We start from the raw sequence: 20,488 nt of genomic DNA on the forward strand, positions 1-20,488 counted from the left end.
AAACATTAGAAAAACTAGGTATGATAGACCTTTGGAGAAAACTGAATGACAATAGAAAGGAATATACTTTCTTCTCAGCAGTTCATGGATCCTATACAAAAATTGACCATATATTAGGACATAAAGATCTCAAAATTAAATGTAGGAAGGCAGAAATAATAAATGCCTTCTTCTCAGATCACAATGCAATAAAAGCTACATTCAGTAAAAAGTTAGGGGTAAATAGACCAAAAAGTAATTGGAAACTGAATAATCTCATCTTAAAGAATGACTGGGTGAAAGAGCAAATTATAGAAACAATAATTTCACCCAAGATAATGACAATGATGAGACATCATACCAAAATCTGTGGGATGCAGCTAAAGCAGTAATAAGGGGAAATGTTATATCTTTAGAGGCTTATTTGAAGAAAATAGAGAAAGAGAAGATTAACGAATTGGGCTTGCAACTTAAAAGGCTAGAAAAAGACCAAATTAAAAACCCCCAACCAAAAATTAAACTTGAAATACAAAAATTAAAAGGAGAAATCAATAATATTGAAAGTAAAAAATAAAACTATTGAATTAATAAATAAAACCAAGAGTTGGTTTTATGAAAAAGCCAATAAAATAGATAAACCTTTGGTAAATCTGATCAGAAAAAAGAAAGAGGAAAATCAAATTGTTAGTCTTACAAATGAAAAGGGGGATCTTTCCACCAATGAGGAGGAAATTGGAGAAATAATAAGGAGTTACTTTGCCCAACTTTATGCCAATAAATTTGATAACTTAAGTGAAATGGATGACTTCCTCCAAAAATATAGGCTTCCTAGATTAACAGAGGAGGAGATAAATTGCTTAAATAGTCCCATTTCAGAAAAAGAAATAGAACAAGCTATTAATCAACTCCCCAGGAAAAAATCCCCAGGACCAGATGGATTTACATGTGAATTCTACCAAACATTTAAAGAACAATTAGCCCCAATTAGCTATATAAACTATTTGAAAAAATAGGGGATGAAGGAGTCCTACCAAACTCCTTTTATGACACAGACATGGTACTGATACCTAAACCAGGTCGATCGAAAACTGAGAAAGAAAATTATAGACCAATTTCCTTAATGAATATTGATGCTAAAATCTTAAATAAGATATTAGCAAAAAGACTTCAGAAAATCATCCCCAGGATAATACACTATGATCAAGTAGGATTCATACCAGGAATGCAGGGATGATTTAATATTAGGAAAACTATTAGTATAATTGACCATATTAATAATCAAATTAATAAAAACCATATGATCATCTCAATAGATGCAGAAAAAGCATTTGACAAAATCCAACATCCATTCCTTTTTTTTTATTATTTTTTTATTTTATAATTATAACATTTTTTTGACAGTACATATGCATGGGTAATTTTTTACATTATCCCTTGCACTTACTTCTATTCAGATTTTTTCCCTTCCTCCCCCAACCCCCTCCCCCAGATGGCAAGCAGTCTTATATATGTTAAATATATTACAGTATATTCTAGATACAATATATGTGTTTAGAACCGAATTTTTTGTTGCACAGGAAGAATTGGATTCAGAAGGTAAAAATAACAGTTTACATTCATTTCCCAGTGTTCCTTTTCTGGATGTAGCTGGTTCTGTCCATCATTAATCAATTGGAATTGGATTAGCTCTTCTCTATGTTGAAGAAATCCACTTCCATCAGCATACATCCTCGTACAGTATCATTGTTGAAGTGTATAATGATCTTCTGGTTCTGCTCGTTTCACTCAGCATCAGTTGATGTAAGTCTCTCCAAGCCTCTCTGTATTCCTCCTGTTGGTCATTTCTTATAGAACAATAATATTCCATAACATTCATATACCATAGTTTACCCAACCATTCTCCAATTGATGGACATCCATTCATCTTCCAGCTTCTAGCCACTATGAAAAGGGCTGCCACAAACATTTTGGCACATACAGATCCCTTTCCCTTCTTTAGTAGTTCCTTGGGGTATAAGCCCAGTAGTAGTATGTCTGGGTCAAAGGGTATGCACATTTTGATAACTTTTTGGGCATAATTCCAGATTGCTCTCCAGAATGGTTGGATTCTTTCACAACTCCACCAACAATGCATCAGTGTCCCAGTTTTCCCACAGTCCCTCCAACATTCATCGTTATTTGTTCCTGTCATCTTAGCCAATCTGACAGGTGTGTAATGATACCTCAGAGTTGTCTTAATTTGCATTTCTCTGATCAATAGTGATTTGGAACACTCTTTCATATGAGTGGAAATACTTTTAATTTCATCATCTGAAAATTGTCTGTTCATATCCTTTGACCATTTATCAATTGGAGAATGGCTTGATTTTTTATAAATTAAAGTCAATTCTCTGTATATTTTGGAGATGAGGCCTTTATCAGAACCTTTAACTGTAAAAATTTTTTTTCCCAATTTGTTACTTCCCTTCTAATTTTGTTTGCATTAGTTTTGTTTGTGCAGAAACTTTTTAATTTGGTGTGATCAAAATTTTCTATTTTGTGATCAATAATGGTCTCTAGTTCTCCCTTGGACACAAACTCCTTCCTCCTCCACAAGTCTGAGAGGTAAACCATCCCATGTTCCTCCAATTCATTTATGATTTCGTTCTTTATGCCTAAATCTTGGACCCATTTTGATCTAATCTTAGTATGTGGTGTTAAATGTGGGTCCATGCCTAGTTTCTGCCATACTAATTTCCAGTTTTCCCAGCAATTTTTGTCAAATAATGAATTCTTATCCCAAAATTTGGGATCTTTAGGTTTGTCAAAGATTAGATTGCTATTTTTATTCACTATCTTGCCCTTTGAACCTAACCTATGCCACTGATCAACTAGTCTATTTCTTAGCCAATACCAAATGGTTTTGGTGAATGTTGCTTTATAATATAGCTTTAAATCAGGTACACTTAGACCCCCTTCCTCTGACTTTTTTTTCATTAGTTTTTAGTACCAACATCCATTCCTACTAAAAACTCTTGAGAGTATAGGAATAAATGAATTATTCTTTAGAATAATCAGGAGCATATATTTAAGACCGTCAGTAAGCATAATATGCAATAGAAATAAACTGCAACCTTTCCCAGTAAGATCAGGAGTGAAACAAGGTTGCCCACTATCACCATTACTATTCAATATAGTACTAGAAACGCTAGCCTTGGCAATAAGAGCCGAGAAAGAGATTCAAGGAATTAGAGTAAGAAATGAGGAAATCAAACTATCACTCTTTGCAGATGACATAATGGTATACTTAGAGAACCCCAAAGACTCTGCTAAAAAGCTATTAGAAATAATTCAGAATTTTAGCAAAGTGGCAGGATACAAAATAAATCCACATAAATCCTCAGCATTCTTATATATCACCAACAAAACGCAACAGCAAGAGATACAAAGATAAATTCCATTCCAAACAAATGTTGAGAGTATAAAGTATTTGGGAATCCATCTACCAAAGAATAGTCAGGAATTATATGAGAAAAATTACAAAACACTTGCCAAAAAAATAAAGTCAGACTTAAATAATTGGAAAGACATTCAGTGCTCTTGGATAGACCAAGCGAATATAATAAAGATGACAATACTCCCCAAACTAATCTATTTATTTAGTGCTATACCAATCAGACTCCCAAGAAACTATTTTAATGACCTAGAAAAAATAACAACAAAATTCATATGGAAGAATAAAAGGTCGAGAATTGCAAGGGAACTAATGAAAAAAAAGTCAGAGGAAGGTGGTCTAAGTGTACCTGATCTAAAGCTATATTATATAGCAGCAGTCACCAAAACCATTTGGTACTGGCTAAGAAATAGAACAGTAGATTAGTGGAACAGATTAGATACAAAGGACAAAAAAGGGTACATCTATAGCAATCTAATCTTTGACAAACCCAAAGATACCAACATTAGGGACAAAAATTCATTATTCGGAAAAAACTGTTGGGAAAACTGGAAATTAGTATGGCAGAAATTAGATATGGATCCACACTTAACACCATATACCAAGATAAGATCAAAATGGGTCCATGATTTAGGCATAAAGAATGAGATAATAAATAGATTAGAGGAACAGAGAATAGTCTACCTCTCAGACCTGTAGAGGAGGAAGGAATTTATGACCAGAGGAGAACTAGAGATCATTATTGATCACAAAATAGAAGATTTTGATTACATCAAACTAAAAAAGTTTCTGTACAAACAATACTAATGCAAAAAGATTAGAAGGGAAGTAACAAATTAGGAAAATATTTTTAAAAGTAAAGGTTCTGACAAAGGTCTCATTTCCAAAATATATAGAGAACTGACCCTGATTTATAGGAAACCAAGCCATTCTCCAATTGATAAATGGTCAAGGGATATGAACAGACAATTTTCAGATGATGAAATTGAAACTATTTCCACTCATATGAAAGAGTGTTCCAAATCACTCTTGATCAGAGAAATGCAAATTAAGACAACTCTGAGATACCACTACACACCTGTCAGATTGGCTAAGATGACAGGAACAAATAATGATGAATGTTGGAGGGGATGTGGGAAAACTGGGACACTGACACATTGTTGGTGGAGTTGTGAAAGAATCCAGCCATTCTGGAGAGCAATTTGGAACTATGCCCAAAAAGTTATCAAACTGTGCATACCCTTTGACCCAGCATTGCTGTTATTGGGATTATATCCCAAAGAAATACTAAAGAGCGGAAAGAGACCTGTATGTGCCAAAATGTTTGTTGCAGCTCTTTTTGTTGTAGCTAAAAACTGGAAGTGGAATGGATGTCCATCAGTTGGAGAATGGTTGGGTAAATTGTGGTATATGAATGTTATGGAATATTATTGCTCTGTAAGAAATGACCAGCAGGAGGAATACAGAGAGGCTTGGAGAGACTTAAATCAACTGTTGCTGAGTGAAATGAGCAGAACCAGAAGATCACTATACACTTCAACAACAATACTGTATGAGGATGTATTCTGATGGAAGTGGAAATCTTCAACATAAAGAAGATCCAACTCACTTCCAGTTGATCAATGATGGACAGAAATAACTACACCCAGAGAAGGAACACTGGGAAGTGAATGTAAATTGTTAGCACTACTGTCTATCTACCCAGGTTACTTATACCTTCGGAAGCTAATAATTAATGTGCAACAAGAAAATGGGATTTACACACATATATTGTATCTAGGTTATATTGTAACACATGTAAAATGTATGGGATTACCTGTCATCGGCGGGAGGGAGTGGAGGGAGGGAGGGGATAATTTGGAAAAATGAATTTTAAAAAATTAATAATAATAATAATATCATAAATAATAATAATACAACATTTATTTTTCCTCTTGTTTAATTTTTATTTTTTCTTTATTAAACCTTTTTAGTTTTCAAAACATATGTGTGGACAATTCTTCAACATTAATCCTTGCAAAACTTTGTGTTCCAATTTCCCCTGCCTTTCCCCCATGCCCTCCCTTAGATGGCAAATACTCCAACACATGTTAAACATGATAGAAATAAATGCATATATGCATACATATTTATACAATTATCATTCTGCACAACAAAAATCAAATCAAACCAGAAAAAAAAAAAAGAAAGAAAAAGAAAAGAAAAGAAAAGAGAAGAGAAAAAAATAAAAACCAAGCAAGCAATAACAAAAAGAGTGAAAATGCTATGCTTTGGACCACATTCAGTTTCCAGTTTTCTCTCTTGGTGTAGATGGCTCTCTTCATCATTGAACAACTGATTTGGTTCATCTTATTGTTGAAGAGAACCACGTCCACAAGAATTGATCCTCATATAGTCTTGTTGTTGCCACATACAATGATCTCCTGGTTCTGCTCCCTTCACTCAGCATCAGTTACTGTCAGTCTCTCCAGGCCTCTCTGAAATCATCCTACCTATTGTGTTCAAAGTTGCCCAGCTTTTTTTTTGCTTCCTCATAGATTTTCTATTGCTCTCTGCTGTGCTCTTTTTATATATTTTGCCCCTTCCTCCCCCTACCATCTAAAGAAGTTAATTACAATTAACTAATATTAGCAATTAAGTTTGGATATATTACATACATAAATGTACATATATTTATATATCTATAAGCATATGCATATACACTCATACACATATTTGTAAGGCGGTACTAACATGTTTATTTCCTCCTCTTATCTGTTTCTCTGGGAGTGGATTAGCATCTTTCCTCATAAGTCCAAGTTTTTCCATGTTTTTCTAAATCAACCAGCTCATCATTTCCTACAGCACCACAATATTCCAACCCAATCCCATCCTATCTGACAGATTATCTATGAAAGTTGCTCTCCCCACCCCCCAGTTTTCTGCATTCCTTTTATTCTTGGCTACATAGATTTTATTTGTACACACACAAAAAAACTTTACAATAATCAAAATTATTCTTTTTACACTTCAATGATACTTTCATGATAATATAGTTTAAGTCTGATGCTGCTGAATCTATTCCCTTTACATCCCTTTACATTCCCCCTCCCACCCCGGGTTTCTTTGAAGTTCTTGACTTTTTGTTCTTCCAAACAGACTTTGTTATTATTATTTTTTTAACTCAATAAAACACATTTTTAGTCATTTAATTGGGATGACACTGAATACATAGATTATTGAATAAATAACTTAGGTAGAATTGTCATTTTAAAAATTATATTGGCTTTATCTACCCATGAACAATAAATATTATTTCAATTATTTAGATCTGTTTATTTGTATTTTTATGCAGGCTGAGTATTTTATGTTTATGTCCATATACTTCTGTGTCTCTTTTGGCAAGTATTTCTTACCAGATAGCTTGCAGATCTTTTTTTTTTTTTTTAACTGTATTAGAAATGGCCTACAACAATACTTAATGATGTTGCTAACACATTGTAATTTCTCTGTTTTGACTTTCATTAAATCTATTTAAATTTAAAATTTGTCTGAAGTTATGATACTATCCCTGCTTTTTAATGTAAATTCTGCTCTTTGTTTTATGTGTGTGCTTTTCATTTTTATGTTTCCCGAAAGCAACACAATCCAGACTTTTTAAAAATTTATTTATTTATTTATTTATTTTTAATTTTTATAATTATAACATTTTCTTTGACAATACATATGCATAGGTAATTTTTTTTACAACATTATCCCTTGTACCCCCTTCTGTTCCGAATTTTTCCCCTCCTTCCTTCTACCCCCTCCCCTAGATGGTAGGCATTCCCATACATATTAAATATCTTATAGTATATCCTAGGTACAATATATATGTGCAGAACTGAATTTTGTTGTTGTTGTTGCAAAGGAAGGATTGTATTGGGAAGGTAAAAATAATCTGGGCAAAACAAAACAAAACAAAACAAAAACAATGCTCACAGTTTACACTCATTTCCCAGTGTTCCTTTTCTGGATGTAGCTGATTCTGTCCATCATTGATCAATTGGAATTGGATTAGCTCTTCTCTATGTTGAAGATATCCACTTCCATCAGAATACATCCTCATACAGTGTCATTGTTGAAGTGTATAATGATTCCTTAGTTCTGCTCGTTTCACTCAGCATCAGTTGTTGTAAGTCTCTCCAAGCCTCTCTGTATTCCTCCTGTTGGTCATTTCTTACAGAATAATAATATTCCATAACATTCATATACCATAATTTACCCAACCATTCTCCAATTGATGGGCATCCATTCATTTTCCAGTTTCTAGCCACTATGAAAAGGGCTGTCACATATACTTTGGCACATACAGGTCCCTTTCCCTTTTTTAGTATTTCCTTGGGATATAAGCCCAGTAGTAGCACTGCTGGGTCAAAGGGTATGTGTAATGTGCTGTTGGCTCCAGAAGCTGCCAATCGCTCTCTGGGAGGAGATCTGCTGTGTCAACTCAAATCTCTCAGACAGATTCTTCTTCCTGTAGAGAACTGTTGTCTCCAGACAGTTGCCGTTAACTCTCGTCCAGAGAAGTGATTTCCCTTCCTGCAGAGAGCTGCCTCAAGTCTGGTCTAGAGCAGAGACTCCCTTTTCCTCCAGAGCTGCCCTCTTTTATCCTCCCAGAGAATGGGCGTGGGATAATGCAAGAGCTTCTGGGAAAAATTACTTCAACCAATGAACTTGCTCCACCTAAGCATGCAAGTTCTTCCCCAGAAATTCACAAGTAAAATTCCCAGTCATGGCCAGAACTAGAGAATTGTCAAGTACCGACTTAACACTTAGTAAGAACCTAATATCTCATTATCTCATTAGCACTTAGTAAGAACCTAACAGGTATGCACATTTTGATAACTTTTTGGGCATAATTCCAGATTGCTCTCCAGAATGGCTGGATTCTTTCACAACTCCACCAACAATGTATTAGTATCCCAGTTTTCCCACAGCGCCTCCAACATTCCTCGTTATTTGTTCCTGTCATCTTAGCCAATCTGACAGGTGTGTAGTGGTATCTCAAAGTTTGCCTTAATTTGCATTTCTCTGATCAAGAGTGATTTGGAACACTCTTTCATATGAGTGGAAATAGTTTCAATTTCATCATCTGAAAATTGTCTGTTCATATCCTTTGACCATTTATCAATTGGAGAATGGCTTGATTTCTTATAAACTAAAGTCTCTGTATATTTTGGAGATGAGGCCTTTATCAGAACCTTTAACTGTGCTCTTGGATAGGCAGAGTGAATATAATTAAGATGACAATACTCCTTAAACTAATCTATCAGACTCCCAAGAAACTATTTTAATGACCTAGAAAAAGTAATGTTTCTGTTGAATTCATATGGAACAACAATGAATTCTGTTGAATTCATATGGAACAACAAAAGGTCGAGAATTTCAAGGGTAGTAATGAAAAAAAAAATTAAATGAAGGTGTTCTAGCTGTACCTGATCTAGAACTATATTATAAAGTAACAGTCACCAAAACCATTTGGTATTAGCTAAGAAATAGACTAGTTGATCAGTGGAATAGCTTAGGTTCACAGGGCAAGATAGTGAATTAAAATAGCAATCTAGTGTTTGACAAGGCCAAAGATCCCAACTTTTGGGATAAGAATTCATTATTTGACAAAAACTGCTGGGAAAACTGGAAATTAGTATGGCAGAAACTAGGCATGGACCCACATTTAACACCACATACTAAGAAGAGATCAAAATGGGTCCAAGATTTAGGCATAAAGAACGAAATCATAAATAAATTGGAGGAACATAGGATGTTTTACCTCTTGGACTTGTGGAGGAGTAAGGAGTTTGTGTCCAAGGGAGAACTAGAGACCATTATTGATCACAAAATAGAAAATTTTGATTACACCAAATTAAAAAGTTTCTGCACAAACAAAACTAATGCAAACAAGATTAGAAAGGAAGTAACAAATTGGGAAAACATTTTTACACAATTCAGACTTTTAATCCTCATATTCTGGGTGTTTGTCCCAGCCATATCCTAAATTATAATGACTGTGTTTTTCCCCTCTTTTCCTCAGTATCCTTCTCACCCTACTCACCTTGCCTCTCCTCACTCCTCTGCTTCACTTTGCTTCCATTCCATTGGATTCAAGCTCTATAATTTGTTGAGTCTCATGGCCCGGAGACTTTCCTTAAAATCTGGGCAAGTGTCAGAGGACGCCTTGCTGAGCGTGGGTTCTTCTTTCTGTATTTGCCACTGGCGGTGGGAGAAAAGAAAGAGCTGAAATCATCCATACAACAGGCGTGGAGGAAAACGTGTTGTTTTAAAATTAGAGACCCACAGAGAAGAAGTGGATGACGAAAAACAGCAGCCAATTCCTCTCTCCAGGACGGGTTTGCTTATTATCAATGGCCGGAGCATCCTGGGAGCGTCTGGTTAGGGAATCTATGACACAGAACTAACCCACCAAACCCTGTAAATTCAGTAATCCAGTCCCCCCTCCCCCTGCAGTTCCCATTACGTGTAAGGCTCTGTGCAAAAAGCTCAGAAAGCTGCAAACTGAGGACGGTTCCTGCCCACCAGGAGCTCACAGTCCAGTGGAAGGAAGAGACACAAAGCAGATAGATAGAATACGAATTAAGGGCACGTGTGGATGGAAAATGCTCAGATTGCTCTGAGGAGTAGGCAAAATCAGGGAAGGCTTCCTGGAAGAGGGGACGCTGGAGTCGGGTGTCGAAGGAGGAGTGGGTTGTGATGGAAATGGGAGGGGAGGCGTTCTAGGGCTGGGGAGGGCTTGAGACACCCCGGACCATGGGGGGGGGTAGCATGGGGGGTACCAGAGAGAAAGGCCTCTAAGAAAGTTAACCTGGCCCAAGGAAGGAGAGAACACTTGGAAAGAGACAATAAAGCATCCGGACTTTAACTCCTGGCTGCATTTGAGGTGATTATTGAACTGAACTGAAACAAAGGCTGCTGCTTCCAGAAGCTCCCCAGGAAACCTGCTCCCAGTGAACATTACACTTTAGAGAAGAACATTACAGGAATGGATCTGGAAATGAAGATGACGGGAAAAAGGCATCAACAACACATTAACAATTAAAAAATTTAAAAAGTTACAGGACAATCTATTGTAGCCCGGTTAAACCTTTAGCACGATTCTCACAGCATCCACTTGCAACTTTCTTTTCTCTCCTTACTTCCATCTGCTATCTCTCCCACAGCCAAGAGCCCCAACTCCTACTTCTCAGAAAATCCAAGCACCACCATGAACGCCAGCTTACTCCTCCTCTGCTCTTCAGTATCCTTTCCCACTATCCCCCATCCTTATCCACTTTGATCCAAGCCATCTGCTTTGAGGAAGACGTTCCTCTTTTTATTAAGCAAGACCAACCCCTCTATGGGCACCCTTGATCCTGTGCATTCTAAGAACTCTGGGAGCCTTCTCATTCCTCTCTCTTTTCTTTCATCATCGGTTAGTCTCCCCTTATTGACCAGCTGCCTCCCTGCTGCCCATGAACAACCTTCTCCTTCCAGCTCCTCAAGTCACCCTCTTCTCTCTAGTGTCATGTTCACAAACCTCTGAAAGAAGAGTCATCTATGCCTGGAAATCCATATTTTCACCCCGCCCTTTCCTCCAACTCATTTTAGCCCCCTGCACTGTCACTTCCGGCCCCATTACTGAACCTGGCCTCTCCCAGCCACCTGTTACTTGATAAATACAACAGCCCTTTTCAGTCCTAAGCTTCTCTGATTTCTGTCCCGCTACTGCCACGGACCTCCAGCCCCTCTTCCTGAAGCTCTAGAGCCTCCTCTCACCGGCAGCGACACTCCCCTCCCCTCTACCCGACTCTTCCTTCTGGGTCCATTTGGTTGGGTCATTATCCCAGCCTCTAAAAGTCAGTGTCCCCCAAGCAGATAATCTCCACTCTCCCCGCTTTCTCTTAACGTTTCCATCCATCCTAGCGGCTACAACGGGCAGTTCTACATCTACTTTTCACTCGCCTTTCTATACAAGCATAAATTTACAATGCCACACAAAGGAACACGCATCTGTACACGTGTACATACACATGCATTAGAAAGATCTGTTATATATAATCTATATTGGCCTTATGTTCCCGGTCTATGTGTGTGGATATACGTATAGGAATATATAAAGAGACAAATCTATATGCACAGAGAGACAGAGAACCATCAATTCACTTGGGAGCTCCAGTCCACCACAAAGTCCCTCGCCTATTTAGGTACATATTGTCTCCCCCACGTACAATATAAATTCCTCGAAGGAAGGAAATAGTTAAACATTTCTCCAATAAATGCTTCAAATAAAAAAGACCTCGGGCTGAGACGCCTGTCTGCTGTGAGAGTGCGGTCAAGTGTCTTAACTTCTCTTGGTCTTAGATTTCTCATCTGTAAAATGGGGTACATAGGGCATCTACCTCCTAAAGAACCAAATGAAATAATAACATTTAATAGCAAAAATAATAATTAAACTTACACTATCCACATGTTTCTTGAGGATAAATCTGAGCATGTAAATGATTTGTAAAAGAGTCAATAATAGACAGATGTCAGTACACATATGTATGTATATATACAAATTCACAAACATACCCACACACTGGCCCGTGAGCCACGGAGAAATCCATTAATCTTGCTGAGCATCAGACAAGTCTTATCTCCTAATTGTGGCGGGGCGGTCTGTCCCTGTTGGGCTGCGGAAATCGTGGACCCTTAATGTACACACGTATATGCATATGTAAATATATATCTATCTATATATCACACACACACACACACACACACAGAAACAGCCCGGTCTCCCGCACAAGGCAAAGTTCCATTGACCTCAGGCCCGAGACCGCAGGCACAGAAAGAATCCGAGCACTCGCGTTAGACAAGAAGCGGCCGGCGCTTTGGGGAGAGGAGTCCCTGATGACAGAACAGAGCCTTCGCTCTGCGTCACAGAGGGAGTTTTCGGGAGAGGAGTCCCTGATGACAGAACAGAGCCTTCGCTCTGCGTCACAGAGGGAGTTTTCGGGAGATGAGTCACTGATGACAGAACACAGCCTTCGCTCTGCGTCACAGAGGGAGTTTTCGGGAGAGGAGTCCCTGATGACAGAACACAGCCTTCGCTCTGCGTCACAGAGGGAGTTTTCGGGAGATGAGTCACTGATGACAGAACACAGCCTTCGCTCTGAGTCACAGAGGGACCCGCGCTCCCGAGAGCATCATTAACCTCCGCAAGCCCGAGGGAGGGTCACACTGAGCGGAGACGGCGGCAGGAGCGGACCGTAGAAGTGGGGCTTCCACCAGGCAGTACCGCTCCGGGAGGGGCTGGGACCGGACCGTCGCTGTATCTCAGGAGTTAGAAGCCCGAAGAGTCACAAAAGTGCCACCTTTGCAGATATTAACAAAGCGGCCCCATGCAATTTCATCGACAAGGAGCTATTAAGGGCAAATAGTTCATCCCAGAGCACCTTCCATCGATTTTCTGACTGAAGGCTGACAAGAATCCCGACGGGGTGGGAACAACACTTCCCGGCATTTCGCGGGGCCGAGGCTTGGGCCCAGGAAGCAGGAACGGAAGACGCCCGGTTCTGCACCCCGGCCCTCTCTGGCAAAGGGTACGGAGAGTTGGCCTTTGACCCCGAGGAGTCAGTGTCCAACAACCACAGCGAGTCCAGAGGTCAAGGGGCAGGTGCAGAAAGGCAGCAGCGTCTGAAGAGCGCTTCCAGCTCGGGTGGCCGCGTCTCTCCCCCTAACCTCTGACCTTCCCCAGGATGCTGAGCCCGATCCTCCCCCAGCTCCGGACAGCGCTGGCGGCTCGGGCTCAAGGGGCCGGGCTACGTCCCTCGTGCTCGGGGGAAGGTGTTGGAGCTCGGAGAATCAGATCACGGGCGGTAAAAGAAGAACCCAGATGGGCAGCGGAGGCCAGAAGTGAGCCGGCCCGAACCCGCCGGCGCTGTGGGGGTCACCACAAGGGGCTTTCAAAGGTTTCCGGGCCGCGGCGCGGCGGCGCCCTGTGCAGGGCCTGCACTTTTGTGGGAGCTGGGAAAGGACAAACAGGGCTCCGAGCAGCTCTTGAAGCTCCTGAGCCCGCGTGAGGGCTGGCTCCTCCTGCTGGCAAGTGTAGGGAGAGCAGGTGTTCTATGGACTACATTTCCCCGAGGGCCGTGCGGCCAAGATTCCTCTTGGGAGCTGCTGAACTACCCCCAGAGCCTTCTGGGGAATGAAGTTCTCTGGCGTTTGCTTTTCACCTTTCCAAGAAACCTGCCCAAGAGGAGAGGGCCCGCAGGTTGGCAGCCCTGAACCTGAACAAGTGTCCGAACGGCCTTCCCGGAGCAGCACGCCCTGGACTCGAGCCACGGGGATCGCCCTCTGTGACTTCCCCGAGAGCCGCCACCTGGGCAAGGCGGTGAAGCAGACGAGGCCCTGGGCGAGCACCTGAGCACCCACAGCACGAGCAGGCCCACCCAGGCCCAGCTGGACGAGCGCACCCTGAAAAAGCTAAGCCTGAAGCAAATCTAGGAGGAGGGGCAGCGGGGAAAGCGAGGGCCCCGCCCCCTAGAGAGGGCAGCCCCCCCAGACAGGGCAACCCCCCCTGAGAGGGCACCCCCCCAGAGGACACCCCCTAGAGAGGGCACGCCCCCACCCCGCCCCCCGAGATGGCACACTCGCCCCACCCCAAGAGGACACCCCCCCCCCCCCAGACAGCACCCCCCACTCCCACCCCACCTCTCCCCCCGGCAGAAGGGTACACCCATGGGAGAGGACACCCCCCTAGAGAGGGCACTCCTCCCACCCCGCCCCCCAGATGGCACAGCCGCCCCACCCCAAGAGGACACCCCCCCCAGAGACAGCACCCCACCCAGAGGGTACACCTCCCCTGGAGAAGACGCCCCCCTGTCAGGGGACGACCCACCCAAGAGAGGGCACACCCCCCAGAGGGTACATGCCCAATGGAGAAGACACGCCCCCCCAGAGAGGGCACCCCTCCAAGACAGGGCAAAAATCCCCCTGAGAGAGGACACCCCCCCCCCAGTGAAAGCACCCCCCACTCCCACCCGACCCCTCCCCCCGGGGGGAGGGTACACCCATGGGAGAGGATACCCCCCCCAGAGATGGCACACTCTTCCCATACCCCACCCCGAAAGGACACCCACCCAAGAGAGGGAACACCCCAGGAAAGGACAACACCGAACAGGGAGGGCACCCCCCCAAAAGAGGGTACACCCACCCCACCCTGGAAGAGGACACCACCCCAGAGACGGCACACCCTTCCCCACCCCACAAGAGAGGGCACAATCTCCCTCCAACCCCACCCCCAGGAGAGGGTACAATACTGCAGGAGAGGGAACCCCCAGACCAGAGAGTACACAGCCCCCAAGAGAAGACAGCCCCCATCCTCCCCACACCACCGCAACCCACTAGAGAGGGCTCACGCATCTACAGAGGGCAGCCCCCCTTACAGAGGTCACACCTCAACACAGGGGTCACAGGCCTCCACAGAGGGCAGGCCCCCACAGAAGTCACACCAAGCCACTAAAGTCACACCATGCCACAGGTCACACCTCGGCACAGAGGTCATTTGCCACTGTAGTGGGCTGGACCCCCACACAGGTCACACTAAGCCATCGAGGTCACACCTCGCTACAGAGGGCTCACCTTGACACAGAAGCAAGTTCTCCTTACAGAGGTCACATATCCCAACAGAGGTTATATGCCTCCAGAGGGGGAAGTTCTCCTTAGAGGTCACAGCTTATCACAGAGGGCGCTCCTCACCACAGAGGACATTTGCCTCTACAGAGGAGAGGGCAGGACCCCCACAAAATTGACACCAAGCCACTAAGGTCACACCTCACCACAGAGGTCACTTGACTCTACAGAGGGCAGGACCCCCACACACATAACACTAAGCCACCGAGGACACACCTTGCCACAGAGGTCATTTGCCTCTACAGAGGGCTGGACCCTCACAGAAGTCACACCAAGCCACTAAGGTGACACCATGCCACAGGTAACATCTTGCCACAGAGGTCACTTGACTCTACAGAGGGCAGGACACCCACACAGGTCACACCAGGCCACCGAGGTCACAGAATGCCATAGAATTCTCATCATGGAGCGTCGACCCCCTTACAGAGGTAAAAAGTTGACACAGAGGTCACATGGCTCCACTTAGTTAAGCCCTCCTAATAGAGGTCACACCTCGACACATGCCTCCACTCAGGGAAGAACCTCTTATACAGGTCACACCTCGCCACAGAGATCACAAGGCTCCACTAAGAGAAGCCCCCCTTACAGAAGTCAAACCTCGCCACAGAGGTCAAAGGGCTCCACTCAGAGAAGCCCCCCTTACAGAAGTCAAACCTCGCCACAGAGGTCACATGGCTCCACTCAGGGAAGCCCCCCTTACAGAGGTCACCCTTCGCCACAGCGTGCTCTTGACTGCACAGAGGGTAGAACCCTTTAGAGAGGTCACACCAAGCCACTGAGGTCACAGGATGCCATAGAATTCCCACCTTGCCACAGAGGTCACGTGGCTACAAAGATCGTCGCCTCCCTTACAGTGGTAAGAGTGGGGCTCCACTCGGGGAAGACCCCGTTAAAGAGGTCTCACCTCGACAAAGAGGTCACGTGCCTCCACTCTGGGAAGCCCCCCTTACACAGGTCACACCTCGCCACAGAAGTCACATGGCTCCACTCAGGGATGCCCCCCTTACCGAGGTCACACCTCGCCACAGAGGTCACATGGCTCCACTATGGGAAACCCCCCTTGTAGAGGTCACACCTCGTCTCAGAGGTCACATGGCTCCACTCAGGGAAGCCCCACTTAAAGAGTTCATACCTCAATAAACTGGTCACATGGCTCCACTCAGGGCAGCCCCACTTACAGAGGTCATACCTCACCAAACTGCTCACATGGCTCCACTCAGGGAAGCCCCACTTAGAGAGGTCACACCTCACCACACGGGTCACATAGGTCCACTCAGGGAACCTTTGTTTACAGAGTTCACACCTCACTACAGAGGTCACATGGCTCCACTCATGGAAGCCAACCTTACAGAGGTCATACCTCGCCACAGAGGTCACATGGCTCCACTCAGGGAAGCCCCACTTACAGAGGTCACACCTCAACATCGATGTCACATGGCTCCACTCATGGAAGAACCTCTTACAGAGGTCACACCTCGCAACAGAGGTCACATGTCTCCACTCAGAGAAGGCCCCCTTACAGAGGTCACACCTCAACATGGATGTCACATGGCTCCACTCATGGAAGAGCCTCTTACAGAGGTCACACCTGCCAATAGAGGTCACATGGCTCCACTCAGGGAAGCCCCCCTTACAGAGGTCATACCTCAAAACACTGTTCACATGGCTCCACTAATGGAAGAACCTCTTACAGAGTTCACACCTCGCTACAGAGGTCACATGGCTCCACTATGGGAAACCCCCCTTATAGAGGTCAACCCTCAACACGTCGGTCACATGGCTCCACTCAGGGAAGAACCTCTTACAGACGTCACCCCTCACAAAAGAGGACACATAGCTTCAGTCAGGAAAGCCACCATTAAAGAGGTCACACCTCACCACACTGGTTACATTGGTCCACTCCGGGAAGCCCCGCTTACAGAGGTAATACCTCACCACATTGGTCACATGGCTCCACTCAGGGAAGCCCCCTTGCAGAGTTCACACCTCGCTACAGAGGTCACATGGCTCCACTATGGGAAACCCCCCTTGTAGAGGTCACACCTCGCCTCAGAGGTCACATGGCTCCACTCAGGGAAGCCCCCCTTACAGAGGTCATACCTCGCCACACTGGTCACATTGGTGCACTCAGGGAAGCCCCACTTACAGAGGTCACACCTCAACATGTATGTCACATGGGTCCACTCAGGGAAGGCCCCCTCACAGAGTTCACACCTCGCCACAGAGGTCACATGGCTCCACTCAGGGAAGCCAATCTACAGAGGTCATACCTCACCACACTGGTCACATGACCCCACTCAGGGAAGCCCCCCTTACAGAGGTCAAACCTCGCCACACTGGTCACATGGCTCCACTCAGGGAAGCCCCACTTCCAGAGGTCATACCTCGCCACACTGGTCACATGGCTCCACTCAGGGAAGCCCCCCTTACAAAGTTCACACCTCGCCACAGAGGTCACATGGCTCCACTATGGAAAACTCCCCTTTTAGAGGTCACACCTGGCCACAGAGGTCACATGGCTCCACTATGGAAAACTCCCCTTGTAGAGGTCACACCTCGCCTCAGAGGTCACATGGCTCCACTCAGGGAAGCCCCCCTTACAGTGGTCATACCTCAATAAACTGGTCACATGGCTCCACTCAGGGAAGCCCCCCTTACAGTGGTCATACCTCAATAAACTGGTCACATGGCCTCCACTCAGGGAAGCCCCCCTTACAGAGTTCACTCCTCGCCACAGAGGTCATATGGCCCAGTCAGGGAAGCCCCCCTTACAAAGGTCATACCTCGCCACACTGGTCACATGGCTCCACTCATGGAAGAACCTCTTACAGAGGTCACATCTCGCAACCGAGGTCACATGGCCCCACTCAGAGAAGCCCCCCTTACAGAGGTCCCCCCTCACAAAAGAGGACACATAGCTTCAGTCAGGAAAGCCACCATTAAAGAGGTCACACCTCACCACACTGGTTACATTGGTCCACTCCGGGAAGCCCCAGTTAGAGGTAATACCTCACCACATTGGTCACATGGCTCCACTCAGGGAAGCCCCCTTACAGAGTTCACACCTCGCTACAGAGGTCACATGGCTCCACTATGGGAAACCCGCCTTGTAGAGGTCACACCTCGCCACACTGGTCACATAGCTCCACTAAGGGAAGCCTTGCTTACAGAGGTCACACCTCAACATGGATGTCATATGGCTCCACTCAGGGAAGAACCTCTTACAGAGGTCACACCTCGCAACAGAGGTCACATGTTTCCACTCAAGGAAGCCCCACTTACAGAGGTCACACCTCAACATGGATGTCACATGGCTCCACTCAGGGAAGAACCTCTTACAGAGGTCACACCTCACAACAGAGGTCACATGTCTCCACTCAGGGATGGCCCCCTACAAAGGTCATACCTCGCCACACTGGTCACATGGCTCGACTCAGGGAAGCCCCACTTACAGAGGTCGTACCTCACAAAACTGCTCATATGGCTCCACTCAGGGAAGCCCCACTTAGAGAGGTCATACCTCGTAACATTGGTCACATGGCTCCACTCAGGGCAGCCCTACTTACAGAGGTCATACCTCACCACACTGGTCACATGGCTCCACTCAGGGAAGCCCCACTTAGAGAGGTCATACCTCGTAACATTGGTCACATGGCTCCACTCAGGGAAGCCCTACTTACAGAGGTCATACCTCACCACACTGGTCATATGGATCCACTCAGGGAAGCCTCACTTACAGAGTTCACACCTCGCTACAGAGGTCACATGGCTCCACTATGGAAAACCCCCCTTGTAGAGGTCACACCTCGCCTCAGAGGTCACATGGCTCCACTCAGGGAAGCCCCCCTTACAGAGGTCATACCTCAATAAACTGGTCACATGGCTCCACTCAGGGAAGCCAACCTTACAGAGGCCAACCTCACCACACTGGTCACATGGCTCCACTCATGGAAGAACCTCTTATAGAGGTCACACCTCACAACAGAGGTCACATGTTTCCACTCAGGGAAGCCCCCCTACAGAGGTCATACCTCGCCACACTGGTCACATGGCCCCACTCAGGGAAGCCTGCCTTACAGAGGTCACAACTGCCAATAGAGGTGACATGGCTCCACTCAGGGAAGCCCCCCTTACAGAGTTCACTCCTTGCCACAGAGGTCACATGGATCCACTCAGGGAAGCCCCCCCTTACAGAGGTCATACCTCAAAACACTGTTCACATGGGTCCACTCAGGGAAGCCCCCCTTACAGAAGTTATACCTCGCCACACTGGTCACATGGCTCCACTCAGGGAAGCTCCCCTTACAGAGGTCACACCTCAACATGGATGTCACATGGCTCCACTCATGGAAGAACCTATTACAGAGGTCACACCTCACAACAGAGGTCACATGTCTCCACTCAGGGAAGCCCCACTTACAGAGGTCACACCTCGCCACACTGGTCACATGGCTCACTCAGGGAAGCCCCCCTTACAGAGTTCACACCTTGCCACAGAGGTCACATGGCTCCACTCAGGGAGGCCCCCCTTACAGAGGTCATACCTCACCACACTGGTCACATGGCTCCACTATGGGAAACCCCCCTTATAGAGGTCAACCCTCAACACGTTGGTCACATGGCTCCACTCAGGGAAGCCCCCCTTACAGAGGTCATACCTCACCAAACTGGTCACATGGTTCCACTCAGGGAAGCCTCGCTTACAGAGTTCACACCTCGCTACAGAGGTCACATGGCTCCACTATGGAAAACCCCCCTTGTAGAGGTCACACCTCGCCTCAGAGGTCACATGGCTCCACTCAGGGAAGCCAACCTTACAGAGGTCAAACCTCGCCACACTGGTCATATGGCTCCACTCAGGGAAGCCCCACTTCCAGAGGTCATACCTCGCCACAGTGGTCACATGGATCCATTCAGTGAAGAACCTCTTACAGAGTTCACACGTCACTACAGAGGTCACATGACTCCACTATGGGAAACCCCCCTTATAGAGGTTACACCTCGCCTCAGAGGTCACATTTCTCCAATCAGGGAAGCCCCCCTTACAAAGGTCATACCTCAATAAACTGGTCACATGGCTCCACTCATGGAAGAACCTATTACAGAGGTCACACCTCCCAACAGAGGTCACATTTCTCCACTCAGGGATGCCCCCCTTACAGAGGTCATACCTCGCCACACTGGTCACATGACCCCACTCAGGAAAGCCCTACTTAAAGAGGTCACATCTCAACAAAGAACTCACATGGCTCCACTCAGGGAAGCCCCACTTACAGAGGTCATACCTCGCCACACTGGTCACATGGCTCCACTCAGGGAAGCCGCCCTTACAAAGTTCACACCTCGCCACAGAGGTCACATGGCTCCACTATGGACAACTCC

The sequence above is a fragment of the Sminthopsis crassicaudata genome, chromosome 3, assembly GCF_048593235.1.
Source record: "Sminthopsis crassicaudata isolate SCR6 chromosome 3, ASM4859323v1, whole genome shotgun sequence".
Lineage (NCBI taxonomy): Eukaryota > Metazoa > Chordata > Mammalia > Dasyuromorphia > Dasyuridae > Sminthopsis > Sminthopsis crassicaudata.